Raw genomic sequence first — 20,317 nt, 5'->3', positions numbered from 1 at the left:
GGGCCTTTTAGAATGTTTACTGTTTACAGCGCTCCTACTAGCAAACAGGCACATCAAGAAAATATTTGTTAAAATAAAAGATTCATTGTTGTTTTTCAATTCACACTTTCATTTACCAAAGTGACACATGACCTTCTAAACAATTAAAGCCGAATATGGAGAAAAGAAGTGAGATGTACCTTGCCTTTTAGCTCTCTGATTGCTAATTATCTATTGCAGAAGGAATAGGAAAACTGTAGAGATCCAGTACGTTGCATTACAATGTTATTTTTCAATCTCCCCTCTTCTATGAATATTGTTCTTGAATCTCTAGACGTTCTGTTTTCTTTTAACAGAAGAAATCTCCTTCATCTGCTTGCTGCTGTTGCTGCTGCTAAGTCGCTTCAGTCGTGTCCGACTCTGTGCTACTCCATAGACGGCAGCCCACCAGGCTCCTCTGTCCGTGGAATATCTAGGTAAGAATACTGGAGTGGGTTGCCATTTCTGTCTCCATCATCTTGCTTACGGTTGGTTTATACCATTGCCACATTCTCTCCATGGCAATAGAGAATGAGGGTCGGTGCTTCAGCCTCTTGAATATGGATTTCCAAGAATTTCTCATTTTGATCTATAATTTCAACTTTATTCCCCCTTTTGTTTGAAATCAGGAAGTCTTCAGTCTCTAGGACAGTCTCTCTCAGATTCTGTGGTGCTAAGTTGGATCTCTTTCTTCTTACACCCCTCTTTACACACTATAACTTCCTATTACAAAATAGTTACATCTGCCTCTTCCTATTTTCTCAAACATGTTAAGATTTTATTCCCCTCTGTACATTAACATTTTCTTGTTGTTCTTGTACTTTTAATAGCTTTGGTTTTTGTTTTGTTTTAACTACATTTGCTTTCATTTTATTATGATCTCTAAAGAAAAGTACTTTTAATTAGAAAATGTTTATGCATAGCATAAACTATTAGTTGCTTACCCAAAACTCAGCATCTGCTTTTATAGGGTAAAGTAGTGGTTCTCAAGCTTTAATGTGCATCAGAACCACCTGAAATTCTTGTTTAAACTCAATTTGTGAAGCACTATTTTCAATTTTCTGAGTCAGTAGTTTGGGATTGAGCCTGGAATGTGCTTTTCTGATAAATTCAAATGTGATGTTGATAATGTTATCCTATGGACCTCGCTTTAAGAACCACTTGGTTAAGATATCCTATTTTGGTCAGATATTGGGGAGCAGTGCATTCATGGAACAAGGGTCCTAGTCTGAAGTATGAATTTTGATTGGTGGACAATCATGGTGACACCAGCCTGTCTCCTTTGCCTGTTATTGGTGCACATGTTGGCATATTTCTCAGATTTGGCTGAGGAAAAATCTTGAAGATTTCTAGAAAAGCATTCCTACCTAATTTTAAATATAATTGTGTATATATACACACACATACATATATATATATATGCTCCATCTACTAAGCTATGGTTTTTCCAGTAGTAATGTATGGATGTGAGAGTTGGCCTATAAAGAACGCCAAGAACTGAAGAATCAATGCTTTTGAGCTGTGGTGTTGGAGAAGACTCTTGAGAGTCCCTTGGACTGCAGGGAGATCAAACCAGTCAATCCTAAAGGAAATTAGTCCTGAATATTCATTGGAAGGACTGATGTTGGTGCTGAAACTCCAATACTTTGACCACCTGATGCGAAGAACTGACTCATTGGAAAAGACCCAGATGCTGGGAAAGATTGAAGGCAGGAAGGGAAGGGGATGACAGAGAATGAGATGGTTGGATGGTATCACTGACTCGATGGACATGAGTTTGAGCAAGCCCCAGGAGTTGGTGAAGGACAGGGAAGCCTGGAGTGCTACAGTCCGTGGGGTCACAGAGTTGGATATGACTAAGCGACTGAACTGAGTTAAGCTACCAGGGAAGCCTGTATATACATACACAAATACATATATCAGTTCAGTTCAGTCGCTCAGTCATATCCAACTCTTTGTGACCCCATGAATTGCAGCATGCCAGGCCTCCCTGTCCATCACCAACTCCTGGAGTTCACTCAAACTCACATCCATTGAGTCGGTGATGCCATCCAGCCATCTCATCCTCTATCATCCCCTTTTCCTCCTGCCCCCAATCCCTCCCAGCATCAGAGTCTTTTCCAATGAGTCAACTCTTCGCATGAGGTGGCCAAAGTACTGGAGCTTCAGCTTTCATCATTCCCTCCAAAGAATACACACTTACATATACACACATATATACACAAACATATAGGACTTGTGGGAAGATCCCAAGAACTTGATGACCCCTTTGAATTGTAGCACTGACCCTGACTTACATAGTTCCAGATGTTTTATTTTATGAAGTCTGGCCTGTGGTTGTGGACTCACCAAGAGTATTTATTTTTGTTTTTCACCTGATTTCTTACTCAAAATGAGCAAGTTTCTATATTGCTGTCCCCTTCTACCTGGATGGGGTTTATGTCTTAATAATTTTACACCATGGTTGTAACTCTTCATGATTCTTGCTTTCTGTTTAAGCTGTTTGAGAGTATTTATTAATAAAAAGTGTGCTTCCCATATGGCGCTAGTGGTAAAGAACCCATCTGCCAATGCAGGAGACTTAAGAGACATGGGTTCAATCCCTGTGTCAGGAAGATCCTCTGGAGGAAGACATAGCAACCCACTCCAGTATTCTTGCCTGAAGAATCCCATGGACAGAGGAGCCTGGTGGGCTGCAGTCCATAGGGTCACAAAGAGTTGGACGTGACTGAAGCAACTTAGCATGGCACAGCATTAATATAAAGTAATCTTAGCATTGTACCACTGAAAATCTTAAACATATTCTAAAATCCTCTTTTTTGCTCTTTGTTTTCCTGTTTAGGCCAGCTGCTGTAACCAGTAGCTCCAAGAGAGTGCCGCAGCCCCAAGGTGAAGTTGGTATAATAGATTTCCTGGGAAACAGCATAAGGAGGTCTTGACATATGGGTACCTCAGGCTCACCATTAGACAAAATTTTCTATTTTGTGTTATTAATGTAAGCAAAGATTTTTAATTTTCCAAGAGGTCACCATATATGAATTCTTTAGTCATTAACTCTGGGCATAATTTTGGATAATGCTGATGGTATTATCAACCTCAAAATATCAATGACATAGTTTTGTTTTGTTTTTTCATGACACAACAGCCAAATGGAAATGTTCTCTATTGGTGGACTTGGGGCTCTGTTTTACAGCATCACTCAAGGACCCAGGCTCATGGAAATTTCATGTATGGTTTTTGAGATTTTTCTGGGCTTTGACATTGAGTCTGCATAAGAAAGGATAAGTTGTTGCCTATGAAGGGTTTTTATGGGCCAGGTTTGAAATTGATATACGTATTTCTGTCTACATTTCCTTGGGCAGAACTCAATTATATGGCCTCACTTGTATCTCTTCAGAAAGATAAGTAATGAGTTACTAAGGAATTGATTTTTATACCATCTTTATAGGTTTTTTACATATGATTAAAAATAACAAAAAGCTCCTGTTTAACAAACTGTATATTGCCAGATGTATGATAACAGCTACTTATAAAATCATAAATTTGACTTTACCAAAAAATATTTTCATAAATTTTTAATATGGTCTAAATGAGTCAGGCTTCATTTTTAATACTCATATTTTTTCAGGTCCCACTGAAAAGAGAAATGGACATTTTTGAAATTATGATGTACATAACTGCATCTATCAAGATTTTCCAAGAACCTATTGCAACAAAAAAATATAGAATACATAAGGAGGTTGTTAATCCAAAAATAAGAGTTCTGTAATGGTTTTCTACACAAAAAGATTTCTCAGCTATGTTTTTTAAAGATGAGTAGAAGATAGCCATGAGCAAAAGGCAGCAATATATGCCAAGAGACGTAGTGTATTTCAGGATTATGAGGGTTAAGTATGGCTGCAGTGCATGAGGGAGCAAGACATGGAATGGAAAGAGACAGTCTGTGTTAACGCAGAGAAAGTACACTGTTCACCAAAGTTTGTGTTCTTTCTTCCTTGGTATAGAACTGTTACTGAGAACTGGCCAACTAACATGTGGCCCTATGACTGAATTTCAGCCAACAGAGTTTGAGAAGAAACAAATGTTATTACTTCCAAGCTAAGAATCTTAAGCAGCAGGTGAGCCTTCACCATACTGTTTCTCTTCCATCGGTTTATGCTAAGACCCTAAGAGATGACAGAACTACAAAACAGAGGTTTTGTGGCCCTGAAACACTGTGTGAATGAAAGCTGCCCATGGATTAGAAATTTTCACCTTGTCAGTTATGGGGAAGAGAAAGAAAGTTGGAGTGAGAAAAGTCATTACAATTTGTTACAGGAGCTATCAGCATCCAGACTAATCAATTCTGGAAAAGTTGGGCAGGAACCACAAGTTAGAGGTCATACACTGTGCTGAAGAGATTGGGTTTGATCCTGGAGACTGAAGTATGATACAATTTTAAGTATGAAAAAGACACTATTAAGCTCTTGCTTTGCATGCATACTAAGTCACTTCTTGCTTTAAGAAGGACTAAATTGTGACAGAGTGATTTGTAGAGTAGGAAGAGAAAGGAGATCATTTTAGTGACAAAGATACTTTCCTGAAAAATAACGAGAGAGATCGTGTTTAGTGAATTCGGAAAGGAGAAGATGCATTCCAGAGACAGGAAAAAGTAAAAATATAGATGTTGCTTGGTGACAGCAGATTTGGGGGAGGAAATAGGGAGGGGATTATTTTAAGAATGGCTTCATTTTGAAAAACTGGATAGATGACAGTGCATACATATAGACATCACAGAATGAGATTAGGAGTAAAGTCTAGTTAGATTAGGCAAGTGTGAGATGCCTGGGGGTATCAAACCTGAGACAGTGGATCCTATATATCTGTTGAGAAAACTTGAAATATGCACAAAAGTTGAATATATTGAAACAGACTTACAGTATTGAGTTTGGAGCATGAGGAGTGGGTCAAGCATGGAAATAAGAGACCCCAGTGTTTAATGAGCTCATTAAACACTGGTGAGACTGAAAGTGGGAAAGGACAAAGAGCACCATGTATAACAGAAGTGTAATATTTCTAAAACTAAGGAGGGAGAGACTTTTAATGGGGAAGTGATCAGTGGTGTTATAGCTGTAAGAGGTGTGAGAAATTGTGGTTGTGGGGCAGAGTCTTGCACTTAGCCCTTAGGTCATAAGATCCTGTCATTTTTTGCATCTAATGACAAGGAAAGGAGTACTCACACAGACCTTCGAGTTCAATACCATGTCTAATTTATTATGACCTCTACTTCCCTATCCTAGAAGGGAAAGGAAGTCACTAAACAGAAAATATATCCCATGATCTTAACCACAACCCGAAGCCTATTGGGGATATGAGTTAAGTGGAAATAAAGTAGTATTTCGCTATGTAGTTTCAGGGCCCTGTGGTACCGTAGTTCCCTTTTTTGGAGGGAGCGGTGAGGGACAAGTAGACAAGAAAGAGAGAGAAGGAGTGCTCCAGAGCTCTGTTCCAGTGAGCAGGAAGGGAGTGACCAGGCTGCTGCATCGCTGGCTACTGTCGCCCTGGGAGGAGGCACAGGGCTAAATCTTTTCCTGAGGTTTAAACTTGTAGCTACAGCTTTATCAGTCACCATCTGATGAGCTTATCTGTTTTGATTCTTCACTTTGCACAATTTTACTTACCCCAAATCTAAACCAACAAAACAAAGAGTTAAATTTTGGGCATAAAATTTCTACTTATTTAGCCAATATCAAACAATTATCTAGAGAGATAATTATTAGGTTTCAAAGAAAATCCAGGAAATCTGAGCACAAGAGACATTTTAATATACATTTGTTCTTGCTATCAGTTAAATATTTAACAGTTTCCAGAGGGTCTAGTAAGTACAAAGCCCATTACCAATCTAAGCAAGGACAATTTTATCGGAATGCTAGGAATGGACATCATATTTCAGTGGTTTACAGAATAAAAAGGAAGTAATGAAATATAGCGGAGAAGGCAATGGCACCCCACTCCAGTACTCTTGCCTGGAAAATCCCATGGACGGAGGAGCCTGGTGGGCTACAGTCCATGGGGTTGCTAAGAGTCGGACACGACTGAGCGACTTCACTTTCCCTTTTCACTTTCATGCATTGGAGAAGGAAATGGCAACCCACTCCAGTGTTCTTACCTGGAGAATCCCAGGGATGGGGGAGCCTGGTGGGCTGCCATCTGTGGGGTCACACAGAGTCGGACACAACTGAAGCGACTTAGCAGCAGTAGCAGTAATGAAATATAGACAACTTTAGGACTTTTTTAAAAGTAAATAAAATGACTGCTAATCAAGCTTACTTAAAAGTAAGCATAAGCAATTATAAGATTACTAACCAAGAAGATGTAATGAAAAGCCCTAAAAGGAATCAAGTTCATTAGACTAACATTTTTAATAGAAAACATTAACTTTTTTGGATGTATCACAAGCAAAAACAAGAGAAGAGACACTTTAATAGACTCTAAGAACAATTTGAAGCCCTGTTAATGGAGGAACTTCATATTCAGGTTATAAGGTGTCATGCTTACGAAAAACAAATTTTTTATTACTGAGTCAGAGGGTGAGCTCGAGTATTATACCCCTTTATGAATCCCAAATTTAAACATAATAAAGTAACTCATTACAAACAAAACCCCACAGAAGGTCAATAATATCTTCCTCTTCTCAGTGAATCATTATAGTAAGAATGTCACATGTTAATCTGAGTTCATTATTGGTAGCATATAAGGTCAATAGAGAAAAATCTCAATTACTTAATTACACTTCATCATGTTCACCCTTTGCTTGCTTTCTCCTCTGATCACATTACTGCTTGCTTGTTATCACCTGCAGTCAAGTCACCAATGAATTCAACATTGAACACATAACATATGGCAGCTACTTATGATTCTGTTAGATGTTACCTCTACTTTCATTAGTTTAGTATTCATGGTAATTCAACATTTTATGTACATTTTTTAAAAAAGAAAACTTTAGTATTAATCTTTCCAGTAATGATGTGCACTTAGTTCTGTTGCTTTGTTTTTGCTTGTTTTGTTTTGTGGTACAAGGAAGAAACTGCTTGGTATTGAAGAAATATGCAAAGAAACATATTTGCAAACTCAGATGGTGAACTGAATTCATTTGCAAAGTAGTATCATTTAAAATCATACCAGATCAGGAGTTGCACTTATTTGTGTGATCTTTATTCTTCTGGGAAGATCGTACTCTACCAGCCTGCCCTTCAACACATGGGAACTCTTGCACCAGAATTTTGATGAAGCTAGTGGTACTAGTGCTAAAGAACCCACCTGCCAATCCAGGAGACATAAGAGATGTGGGTTCTACCCCTGGGTCGGGAAGATCCCCTGGAGGAGGAAATGGCAACGCAATCCAGTATTCTTGCCTGGGAAATCCATGGACAGAGGAGCTTGATGGGCTACAGAGTCAAGTCAATGGGGGGGGGGGGCGGTCACAGAGTCAGACACAACTGAAGTGAATTAGCATGATCACAAGTATATTCGTTTGTAATAAGATAATGGTGAAGAAAAAAGTTTCATCAGCTCTTTGCATCAGGTGGCCAAAGTATTGGAGCTTCAGCATCAGCATCAGTCCTTCCTATGAATATTCAGGGTTGATTTCCTTTAGGATTGACTGCTTTGATCTTCTTGACATCAAAGGGACTCTCAAGAGTCTTCACCAGCACCACAGTTCAAAAAACATCAATTATTTGGTGCTTAGTTTTCTTTATGGTCCAGCTCTCACTACTACTACTACATGACTACTGGAAAAATCATAGCTTTGACAATATGGACTTTTCTATGAGAATATTACTTAAAATAATATAAAGAAAAATTAAGAGAGCAACTGCCCAACAGTTTGTGCTCTTGTTTGTACTTTCTTAGCTGTGTTCAAAACTCATGTAATGATAGAATGAAAAATAAGATCATTTATTATGACTTAAGACATGATCATGTTCAGAGTTCAAAATAGCAAAGTGCCAAGTCCAAGCAGTGATTCTAGGACAATACATTATAAACCTAGGGCTTTCTTGACACTTCTATATTTAGATATTCTGAGAATTTTTGTGTTTAAAGAGATATTAGATCCTTTAAGTCAAATGATTTTTGAAGATGAGGGAACCAATGTACTAAAAGGTCAATTTGGCAAAATAACATATAGAATTAGTGCCATATGTATAAATAGCAAACTAATTGCATAAATTAATGTTCAGTGTTTCTAAAAAATATCAAATTGCAAAATAATAATAATACTTAGGATTTTGATAATACAAATAAAATATGTAAAAGTTACTAATAACCTACCACACGTTAATGAACACTATAACATAACATATTTCTTTCTAGTATGTCCATGTGTATTTGTAATTTTAATAAAATTAGACTCAGATCATTGACATAATTTAGTAGCCTGCATAATTTAGTATCCTGCTTTCATATAGAAATTATTTCATTCAAAAATTTATTTGAGGGTTGCATTTAATATTTCATATGATAATTGTGTCATGATATATTTTATTTATTCTATTATGTAAAATGCTGTGAAGGGTCCTATATCAAACATATAAGTGTCTAGAATGTTTTAGATGTGTTAGACTCCTAGGTATGTAGTGAATTATGTATCAGTACTATTGGCCCTTGCCACTAAATACCTGTACAAAATGGGACCAATCTACATGGATTGTGAATATTCAGGTATTTACACTTTGGAAAGTGTGATGGAAAGTGAAAGTCACTCAGTCGTGTCTGACTCTTTGCAACCCCATGGACTATACAGTCCCTGGAATTCTCTAGGCCAGAACACTGGAGTGGATAGCCTTTCCCTTCTCCAGGGGATCTTCCCAACCCAGGGACTGAACCCAGGTCTCCCACATTGCAGGCAGATTCTTTACCAGCTGAGCCACAAGGGAAGCCCCAGTTTATGCTTTATTTGATTATAAATATCCCTATGTTAAGTTTAGCTAATTAATAACCTTAATAACTTTCATGGCAGTGCCAAGACAAGTGTTTGGGCTTAATCAGCCAACTAGGGCCAACTGGAGGAGAAATCTTTAGAATTCTTTCTATTCCCAGCACCTATTCTGATTACATTGGCCTCATGCCATACCAGTTACACTTTTGATTGTCATTCCTGAATGTAATCTAATGCTAACAGCAGTGAGAGGTGTCATAATCTTGGTGGTCAGCCCTATTCCTTTTCTCATTAATCTTGGTTGAGAAAGCACCACTTATTCCTCTGCCATGGTTGGTTATCATGCTGCTGCTGCTGCTAAGTCTGACTCCATTCGACCCGATAGACGGCAGCCCACCAGGCTCCCCGGTCCCCGGGACTCTCCAGGCAAGAACACTGGAGTGGGTTGCCATTTCCTTCTCCAATGCATGAAAGTGAAAAGTGAAAGGGAAGTCGCTTGGTTATGTCTGACTCTTCTCGATCCCGTGGACTGCAGCCTTCCAGGCTCCTCTGCCCATGGGATTTTCCAGGCAAGAGTACTGGAGTGGGGTGCCATTGCCTTCTCTGTTGGTTATCATAATGGGGTCCAAATTTAGTAGCCATAGCTAGTTTATCTTGTGAACCATTCTTGATCACCTCCCACCCCATAGCACCCTCCCAGCAGTTCTGCAAGGTTAACTCCCTCATTGAGAGACCAAATTGTCAGAGATCAATCAAATTAAACTTTATCATCTTTTGTGCCTATAAAAAAAAATAAGCTTTGAGATTTGAAACAAAGCTGCTTGTTTATTTGGTGGTATCCTGGGGCTACCCTACCCATTCCAGTATTCTTGCCTGGAGAATCCCACGGACAGAGGAGTCTTGTGGACTACAGTCCATAGGGTTTCAAAGAGTTGGACACTACTGAAGCAATTGAGCATGGAAGCTTGGACTCATAAAAAATTTTAAAATATACAGGTCTGCTTCAGCTTCAAATATATCAAGATGTTTCAATATGGTATATTATGGAGAGACCTGTTTTGAATTCAGTTCAGTTCAGTTCAATCACTCAGTTGTGTCCAACTCTTTGCAACCATAGACTGCAGCACACCAGGCTTCCCTGTCCATCACCAATTCCCAGAGCTTACTCAAACTCATGTCCATCGAGTCAGTGATGCCATCCAACCAGCTCATCCTCTGTCATCCCCTTCTCCTCCTGCCTTCAATCTTTCCCAGCACCAGCTGTTTTGGATTAGAGTTTGAAAATTCACAATCCATTCTTTAGAGAAGTTTTGAGGCCTGGAATAACCATAGAGTTGGGTTGATTAATTTGGGATACAGAGTGGTCTCTCAAAATAAGAGCATTATCTCCATTTGTAATTAAAACGGAACCAAACTTAGCAAATCATACTTTCAGGACTCTCTCAAAAAATTGTCTAATAGTATTGCAAAGAAGAGATGGTTAGCACTCATGAGCTGTGAAACTGAACATAGAGATTCAGTAGGCATGCTTCAGTTTTCCCTTTCCCTTTATTCTTCCTCCATTCTTAGAAAATATATAATAACCTCCTAAGTTAGTTTCCTCTAGACTATAGAGGCCTTGGTGTTTAGTGAGTCCAACATTGGCTGCACGTATAACGCTCTTTTCAATGGTGTTAAACACAAATGGAAAAGCAGCCTTGAAAATTCCAGAGCAGACAAAGTCAGTTTAGTTTTACAAAGCTTAATTTAGCTTGTTTCATGATATTAACTTGGCCCGGGTCATTTCTTGCTTTGTTGCTGTTGTTTACTTGCTAAGTCTTGTTTGACTCTTTGCCACCCCATGGTTCTGTAGCCCTCCAGGCGCCTCTGTTCATGGGATTTCCCAGGCAAAAATACTGGAGTGCATTGCCATCTCCTCTTCCAGGGGATATTTCCCACCCAAAGATCAAACTGCCATCTCTTGCATCTCCTACACTGCAGATGAATTCTTTATCACTGAGCCACCAGGGAAGCCCAGATGTACTCTGCATATGAGTTAAAAGCAGGGTGACAACATACCGCCTTGTCCTACTCGTTTCCCAATTTTGAACCACTTAGTTGTTCCATGTCTGGGTCTGTTGCTTTTTTGAGCCGCATAGAGGTTTCTTAGGAGTCAGGTGAGGTGGCCTGGTATTCCCATCTCTTTAAGAATTTTCCAGTTAGTTTTGAAACACACAGTCAAAGGCTTTTGCATAGTCAATGAAGCAGAAGTAGATTTTTTTTCTGGAATTGCCTTGCTTTCTCCATGATCCAACAAATGTTGGCAATTTGATCTCTGATTTCTCTACCTCTCTGAAGCCCAGCTTGTACACCTGCAAGTTCTAGGTTCATGTACTGCTGAAGCCTAACTTGAAGGATTTTGAGCATAACTTTGCTAGCATATGAAATGAGCACAATTGTGCAGTAGTTTGAACATTCTTTGGCATTGCCTTTCTCTGGGATTGAAATGAACACTGACCTTTTCCAGTCCTGTGGCCACTTCTGAGTTTCCCAAATTTGCTGATATATTGAGTGCAGCACTTTAACAGAATCATCATTTAAGATTATAAATAACTCAGCTAGAATTCTGTCTCCTCCACTAGCTTTGTTGGTAGTAATGCTTCCTAAGGCCCACCTAACTTCATACTCCAGGATGTCTGGCTCTAGATGAGTGACCACATCATCATGGTTGTCTAGGTCATTAAATTTCTTGTTTATGGGTCTTGATATCATAAGGACAACATAGTGTGTTTCCCAAAATTGATATGAGGTAGCCACTAACCTATTCTCTATTCCTTAAGAAAATTATAAGATTGTAACCAATCACTGTGAATAAAAAATAGTCATTGTCTTTAATCATTTACCCAGAGCCTCATTCAGTATTTGAGTGTGTCCAGTTCTCAAACTGTCTTTCCAGTGTGTGCACAGAAAACTTTTACTACTTTGGTGATGAACTGGTTTTACTTATTTTATTTCTGAACTTTTGACAATAGCCAAAGTAAACCTTTATTCCTTCTTAATAGAGTATTCAAAATTCACCTTTCCCTTTATTTCAATTCTCTCCCACTTCCTTCCCCTCTAGCCTCTCATACCTTTTGTTCCTTATTTCCCCTCTCGGTTTTTTTTTTTTTTTTTTAATTTTCAAGAGATTTTCCTCAATTTCTCTTTCATACCTAAATTTGATTTAAAATTTTTGCTATTTATGTCTTCAACTCCTGCCCACGACCCCAAATACTTTTTCTTACAGTTTTATATTCATGTTTTATAAATAGTTTTTATGTCTCGGAGGATATTAATTATGGGTTTTTATTTTTTCCCAATATTTTATCAACTATCTTTTCCACTTTATTTTTTCCATTTTATCATCTATTTTTTCCATGTTTGCTTTTCTCTTGTTTTTGTCTCTGTTGTCTGAGACCTCCCCTAGGTATCTGGTGATTCTTAGATAGCCTATTTTTATATATTTAAGATGCAGTGAACTAGCAGATTTCAGCAACAGGCTTTGTTGATCTGTGTGCCTCACTATAGGGTTAATGCGTTGTAACTGAACTTTTTTTTGCAGATACCCCAAAAATCTAGAGTTTTTTCTTTTTTCCCTTTGACTATTCAGTTTCTCCAGGAATGATTTTCTCACTGAAGAGCCTCAAGCTAGATTGGTCCCTGTTCATGTTCAAAGTGTTTGAAACCAGCTGAATAGTAAAGTAATGCTCAAAATTCTCCAAGCCAGGCTTCAGCAATACATGAACCATGAACTTCCAGATGTTCAAGCTGGGTTTAGAAAAGGCAGAGGAACCAGAGATCAAATTGCCAACATCTGCTGGACATCGATAAAGCAAGAGAGTTCCAGAAAAACATCTATTTCTGCTTTATTGACTATGCCAAAGCCTTTGACTGTGTGGATCACAATAAACTGTGGAAAATAAACTGAAAGACATGGGAATACCAGACCACCTGATCTGCCTTTTGAGAAACCTATATGCAGATCAGGAAGCAACAGTTGGAACTGGACAAGGAACAACAGACTGATTCCAAATAGGAAAAGGAGTACGTCAAGGCTGTATATTGTCACCCTGCTTATTTAACTTATATGCAGAGTACATCATGAGAAACGCTGGGCTGGAAGAAGCACAAGCTGGAATCAAGATTGCCAGGAGAAATATCAATAACCTCAGATATGCAGATGACACCACCCTTATGGCTGAAAGTGAAGAGGAGCTAGAGGGCCTCTTGATGAAAGTGAAAAAGGAGAATGAAAAAGTTGGCTTAAAGCTCAATATTCAGAAAACTAAGATCATGGCACCTGGTCCCATCACTTCATAGGAAATAGATGTGGAAACAGTGGAAACAATGTCAGACTTTATTTTTGGGGGTTCCACAATCAAAGCACATAGTGACTGCAGCCATGAAATTAAAAGATGCTTACTCCTTGGAAGGAAAGTTATGACCAACCTAGATAGCATATTCAGAAACAGAGACAATACTTTGCCAACAAAGGTCCCTCTAGTCAAGGCTATGGTTTTTCCAGTGGTCATGTATGGATGTGAGAGTTGAACTGTGAAGAAGGCTGAGCGCTGAAGAATTGATGCTTTTGAACTGTGGTGTTGGAGAAGACTCTTGAGAGTCCCTTGGACTGCAAGGAGATCCAACCAGTCCATTCTGAAGGAGGTCAGCCCTAGGATTTTTGGAAGGAATGATGCTAAAGCTGAAACTCCAGTCCTTTGGCCACCTCATGCGAAGAGTTGACTCATTGAAAAAGACTCTGATGCTGGGAGGGATTGGGGGCAGGAGGAGAAGGGGACGACAGAGGATGAGATGGCTGAATGGCATCACTGACTCGATGGACATGAGTTTGGGTGAACTCCAGGAGTTGCTGATGGACAGGGAGGCCTGGCATGCTGCAATTCATAGGGTCACAAAGAGTCAGACATGACTGAGCAATGAACTGAACTGAAAATATTTTGGGGATGTCTGCATTTGACTTTGTGCAAACTATTAATATTACTATCAAATTGCAAAAATGATGCCAATAGTGACATGACTCTCTTCACTGAGGATAACAAAGATAACCAAGGTAAGATATGTAATATGTTTGGACTTTGATTCCTTTCTTCCCTATTTCTACTACTTACCTGGCAAAACAGGGTTATGGTCATACTACCAGTTTTGATTTTTCCTGTCCTCTGGAATTATTATCAGATTAGTGAGTACATATCATTTAGTCCTTCTGTATGACAGTGAACCAATAACTTACCTGTTTGATTAGAAACAAAATTAGGCAGTTAAAATATGTTTTTTAAGTTTCTTTATTGAGGTATAATTGACATATAAAAAACTGTACATAATTAATGTATCCAAGTGTTTAAGTTTATACATAAGTATACCTTTGTGAAAGGACCACCAAAATCAATATCATAAACATATTCATTACCTGAAATATCTCACCTAAATCCCCAGGAGGAGGGCATGGCAACCCTCTCCAGTGTTCTTGCCTAGAGAATCCCAGGGGCAGAGGAGCCTAGCAGCTGAAGTTCTTGGGGTCACAAAAGAGTAGGACACGACTGAAGCAGCTTAGCACACAACCATGCACTTGTGAAAGAACCACCAAAATCAATATCATAAACATATTCATTGCCTACAATATCTCACTGCCCTCTTTATTTATCATTATTAATTTTTATAGGAAAACTTAATATAGTACTACTTTCAGTGAATTTTTAAATATATACTATAGTATTGTGTACCGTAGACATTATATTTTACAGTAGACCTCTAGGACTTAATTCATCTTACATAACTGAAATTTGTACTGCTTGACTAATACCTCCCTATTTCCCCCCCTACCCCAGCACCTACTCTGCATTTATTGGTTTGACTATTTAGATTTCTCATGTAAGTGATATCACCTAGTATTTATCCACCTGTGTCTGGCTAATTTCACTTAGCATATGTCCGCTAGGTTCATCCATATTGTTGCAAATGGCAAAAATTCCTTCTTTTTTAAAGGTGAATAATATTCCATATGTTTATATGCCACATTTTCTCTATCATCAAGAAACATTTAGGCTGCATCCATTTCTTGGCCATTGGGAGTAATGCTGCAATGAACATAGAGGTGCGGATATCTTTTAGAGATCCTTATTTCACTCCTTTTGGTATAAACCCAGAAGTGGAATTGCTGGATCATATGACACTTCTATTTGAATTTTTCTGAGGCGTCTTCATAATGTTTTTCATAGTGGTTGCATTAATTTACATTTCAGCTGACAGTGTACAAATGTTCCCTTTTCTTCATAACCTGCCAAACTTGTTCTCTTTTGTCTTTTTCATATTAGCCATTCTAACAGATGTAAGGTGAGATAACTCATTGCATTTCCCTGATGTTAGTAATGGCACCCCACTCCAGTACTCTTGCCTGGAGAATCCCATGGCTGCAGTCCATGGGGTCGCTAGAGTCGGACACGACTGAGCGACTTCACTTTCACTTTCATGCATTGGAGAAGGAAATGGCAACCCACTCCAGTGTTCTTGCCTGGAGAATCCCAGGGACTATGGAGCCTGATGGGCTGCCATCTATGGGGTCACACAGAGTCAGACACGACTGAAGCAACTTAGCAGCAGCAGCAGCAGTAACACTGAGCATCTTTTTGTATGCCTGTTAATTGTATGCTTTCTTTGTAGAAATAGCTATTCATTTCCTGTGCCCATTTTTAAATTGGATTATTATTTAATTGAGTTGTATAATTTAAAAATATATTTTTAATATTAACCCATTATGAGATATATATTTTGCAAATATTTTCTCTCATTCTGTAGGTTGCCATTTCATTTTGTTACTTCTTTGCTTTGCAGAAGTTTTTAGTGTGATACAAGTTCTGCTTTTTAATTTTTCCTGCTGTTTCCTATACTTTTGGTGACATAGCCAAGAAATGAATTCCAAGACCAACCTCAAGAAGCTTGCCCTTGTTTTTTTCTAGTAGTTTTCTGATTACAGATCTTTTGTTCAACTCTTTAGTCCATTTTATATTGATTTTTGTGTACAGTATCAGGATCCAGTTTCATCCTTTCACATGTGGAGATCCAATTTTTTTAGCATCATTTATTGAAGAGATTATACCTTCCCTTGATGCCAAAGTCCATGACCATGCTTAAAATATCTTAAGATCTTTTAAAGTCATAAATTAACATTTATATTTTAATATTCTCCAAATCCACTTATGTTCTATCATGTATGCTATATTTGTTTATATTGTTCAAAATTCTAAAATGGTTATACGTGTATAATTTCTCTTCTGCTGAAGTTAAATTTTCTTTGAAAAAAATCAAAAGTATTATTTGAGTATTGAAAATTCCTAGCCCCTGACATTTTTAAAGCCAAGTGAGGAAAATGATTTTTACTGATTTTTAAAAAAATATTAAAAATCAATCTTCCTTAAAAAAAATCAAAGGTAATCTACATAATATTCTTTCTAGCAGGTTTCAAAAATATTACTCTAGATAGATCATCTTAAGTCTGTAATTTTTAATAGACATAATATCTGATATCTTCTCACAGATGTTCCTCAATAAATGCTGAACCATTTGTCTTTTTCCGAATAGTCATTGGATAACAAGAAATTTAACAGACAAGTTTTCTCTTTGGAACTCTGGAAAACTTGAGACTGTTCAAGGATATTTGAATACTGATTTTAGTCATCTCTACCATCCCAGACATGGCCTTGTTAGTATTGAATTTGGTCCCTAAATTAGGGGAACCTGATGTAGAATTTTTTATATATAAACAACCGAACTGATTAAAGTGAGTTCTTTCTCAATGGCAATGTAATCCCAATTGTAAAAGGGTTTGATATCTTCCTTAACTTTACCATGATCCTCTGTAAATGGAAAGCCTTAGAAAGGAATGCTGGGAACCAGAACTGGGGAAAGATATCAAATGACATGTGTCTGTATTACTTAGAAATGTCATTTAAAAAAAAAAATTTTTTTAGCTTTTACATCGAGTATTCTTTTTAAATTTTTAGTATGAAACTAGTGTTTAAAATATGTGTGAATCTTTGTTTCACAAGGTGAATATTGCATGTATGTATCAAAATAATATGTATTCTTTATCCATCACATGCAAGACAGCAGTTCTCAAAGTGTGGTGGATATAGTTTCCTGTATCATTAAGATGTTACCTGCACTTTTTACTCTTTTTTTATATGAAGTCACAGTGAGCATTTCCAGAAGCTTGTGATATGTGGTGATGACATAACTAATCTGATAGCTATGGAATATTAGCTATATTCTATAGTTCTGATGGAATATAACTTGTGTTTTAACAATTTCTTAGTTTTAATTTCTAATACAGTAAGTATCAGGAGATAAAGACATGCATAAATGAAAGCTCTTGGGGTCTTCACTTAATCTGCAACTTACTATTAAATTTTTGGAGTCCTTAAATAGCAGATCTCTTGCCAACCCAGGCTTTATAGCTGTGTTAAGCACAGGGAGCAGTGTGCTTACTCCATCTCATCTGGATCTAGAATTGTTGCATATTTTTTGACTTCTCTTATTCTTTTATGTTATACTGCATATTGCGTATGTATGTTTATATATGTATGAACATTATGAACTGTGCATCATGTGAGATACTTAATCAGGATTACAATTACAGCTATATTAAATGTTTGACATTTATGTGGAATTTAATAATCATTTTTGGTGTGCAAATTGCATATGAAGAGAGAAGAGATATAGGGAACCTACTGGATTAATTTTACAATCTTTCAAATTTGTTTCCCAATAGGCAGTATTTCTGAGGAGCTCTTTGATGTAAATATCTATTAAAATTCATAGATGAAGAAAGATATCCTTTCTATAAGCCCCCAAATGGAAAAAAATGCAGTACCATTATATTAGTAAAAATTAAATTGTAGATATATGATATTCAATCTTAGATATCAACTAGATATCAAATTATATAAATTCAGTTTCTCTTTTAAGATGAAACTTTAATTACTTCAGGATATACTTGAAATGTTAATAACAAACACAAATAGAAATAATATGCTTCATATTTTTACTTCATAATATATACTTCATATATTATACTTCATAAAATATACTTCATATTTTTCTACTAATGTTTTACTCTCGTCAGTTTCCAGATATGTAGTAGGTGATTGGATCTGGAACAGTTAGAGCCCTCACAAGGGTTAAGAGATTTAAAATGTCATAAATGGACAAATCTACATATTTTTATGAATAAAACAGCAATGAGCACTTATTATGTAGCAGGCTTTGGTTTGAGTACTATATTGTGAACTAAGTTTAATATATATACTTATTAATTCTCTAAGGTTGAACATATATGCTTATTTAATTTTCTATAATTAAGATTTCATTCTCTATACTTAAGGGTAAATTTTCCCCAAGTTTACAGATGATGGATATTTGTAGAGAGTTAAGAAATGTGACCACAGTTGGTAGGATTGAAGTCATTCACTCCATCTCCAGTGTCAATATTTTAAACATTCTGTGATGCTTCTTCATTCAAATGACATCAAATGTATCTATTTATGAGACTTAACAGTTGAACTTCCCCCTTCTTTTATTAAGGACTGTAGTCATGATTGCACATATAAATTTTTGTATTTAACTGGGTTCAGGATGTGTTCCTTTGAAAGGCTCATTCTGAAACAAAATAGAAGTCCTCTTCCATCATGCCATTCAGAGAAAATGATTTCTACATGAGATAAATGTCTACCATCTCAGCACGGCTGCTTTGCCCTTTCTTTTACCACACGAGGCATGTGACACAGGCAAAGGAAAGGAAAAGCTGAGAGCAGATCAGTCAGTGGATGCCTTAATCTTTGTTGTGTCCCCAGCAACTAGATGACATCATTAGTACTTCTCATTTTCTAAAAGAAAAATCTAAGTTGACAACCTTATGTGTATACAGGTATACACACACACATACATACACACACATGTAAAATATATGTGAGGATATATGTATATTTGCAACTACATTCACTGAGCTAATTGGCCTATGGGCCATGACAAAATTTCAAAAATAATTTCAAAATTTCCTAAACATTCACTACTAGTTGTTGTGTTGTTGTCATTTAGTTGCTAAGTCATGTCCAACTCTTTTACAAGCCCTAGAATCCTCCAGATTGCCTCTTTATATTCAACTGAGTTCTGGAGAATTAGTTTGATAGATATCCACAGTGTTTAATAGGTGCAACTTTGTTAAATCATGATATCAGAATTTATTTTTTATTTTTAATATAAATTTATTTATTTTAATTGGAGGCTAATTACTTTACAATATTGTATTGGTTTTGCCATACGTTGACACGAATCCACTACGGGTGTACATGTGTTCCCCATCCTGAACCCCCCTCCCACCTCCCTCCCCATTCCATCCCTCTGGGTCATCCCAGTGCACCAGCCCCGAGCATCCTGTATCATGCATCGAACCTGGACTGGCAATTCATTTCACATATGATAATATATATATATCAGAATTTATAAGTATTCAGAAACAGATGAAGACTGAGCTTGCTTGAAAGTATGCAGAATTAAGGGGCAAGGACACACAGGTTTCATACTTATGCTGACAATCTGTATATCAACATTTTTAACTTTTAGTAATTTAAAAACTGTGAATAAGTTAATTCATTTTGTTTCTTGTGTTTTTAAACATGAGAAAATTAGCTATATCTTTAGAGGTTTAAAATTATGTAAAGGTATTGTGATTTAATTGAGTTTTAAGGTTGTCTAATCTTTTTTTCAAAGATGATTGCATTTTTGCAAAAGTAGAGAGTTAAGACTTTTGAATAAGTATATAAAACTTTCACTTCTGAAACTTCTAAAAGAAATAACTTCTTTTAACACATCGTTTGAAATAATGAATATGCATGAATGTTGACTTCAAGGTGACAAAATTCATAATCTATATGATTTGATTGCTATTGAGAACAAATGTATATTTATAGATACCTTGGATGCTCATATTGTATATGATTTCCATCCATTTATGGAATTTAATTTTTATAGATTTCTAGAAACTTATAGCCCACTGATATTAGTATTTTCTTTGAGACTTTTAATTTTTAAGACATTTACCCCCAACAATATGAGGATTCTAAATTTTGAGCTGGTTAAAGTTTGAAAATATTTTCCTGATTTTTTCCTCTAGAATACCTTCCTCAAATCATCATTTTGAAAGTAATCTCTTCTGGTTATTCTAATCTTTTTATACTTTTGTTTTTTGCATTTTATTTTTCATCTGATAATGGCTTTTGTATATGTCATATAAGCTGATCCTTTATTCCCTAAATATCCTCAAATTATTCTAATGCCATTTTAAAAATA

At 36.8% G+C, this 20,317-nt stretch overlaps 1 long non-coding RNA gene across 4 annotated transcripts; it reads left to right on the top strand.

Moving 5' to 3' along the window:
- Positions 1 to 22: 22 nt before the first annotated feature.
- Positions 23 to 19,251, top strand: LOC138988650 (uncharacterized). 4 transcript variants are annotated; one of them, XR_011464922.1, is made up of 6 exons: positions 23 to 246; positions 336 to 455; positions 2,861 to 2,907; positions 3,647 to 4,136; positions 12,567 to 14,027; positions 16,509 to 19,251. It is a non-coding gene; the product is annotated as an uncharacterized lncRNA (long non-coding RNA). The 4 variants fall into 4 exon arrangements; XR_011464921.1 differs by having other exon boundaries at positions 15,806 to 19,251; XR_011464923.1 differs by having other exon boundaries at positions 4,023 to 4,136; positions 12,567 to 19,251.
- The last annotated feature ends 1,066 nt before the right edge of the window (positions 19,252 to 20,317 follow it).

This window comes from Bos mutus, chromosome 1 (genome assembly GCF_027580195.1).
Source record: "Bos mutus isolate GX-2022 chromosome 1, NWIPB_WYAK_1.1, whole genome shotgun sequence".
Lineage (NCBI taxonomy): Eukaryota > Metazoa > Chordata > Mammalia > Artiodactyla > Bovidae > Bos > Bos mutus.
Note: the sequence above shows the minus strand (reverse complement) of the source record. Positions and strands in the feature narration are given on the sequence as shown.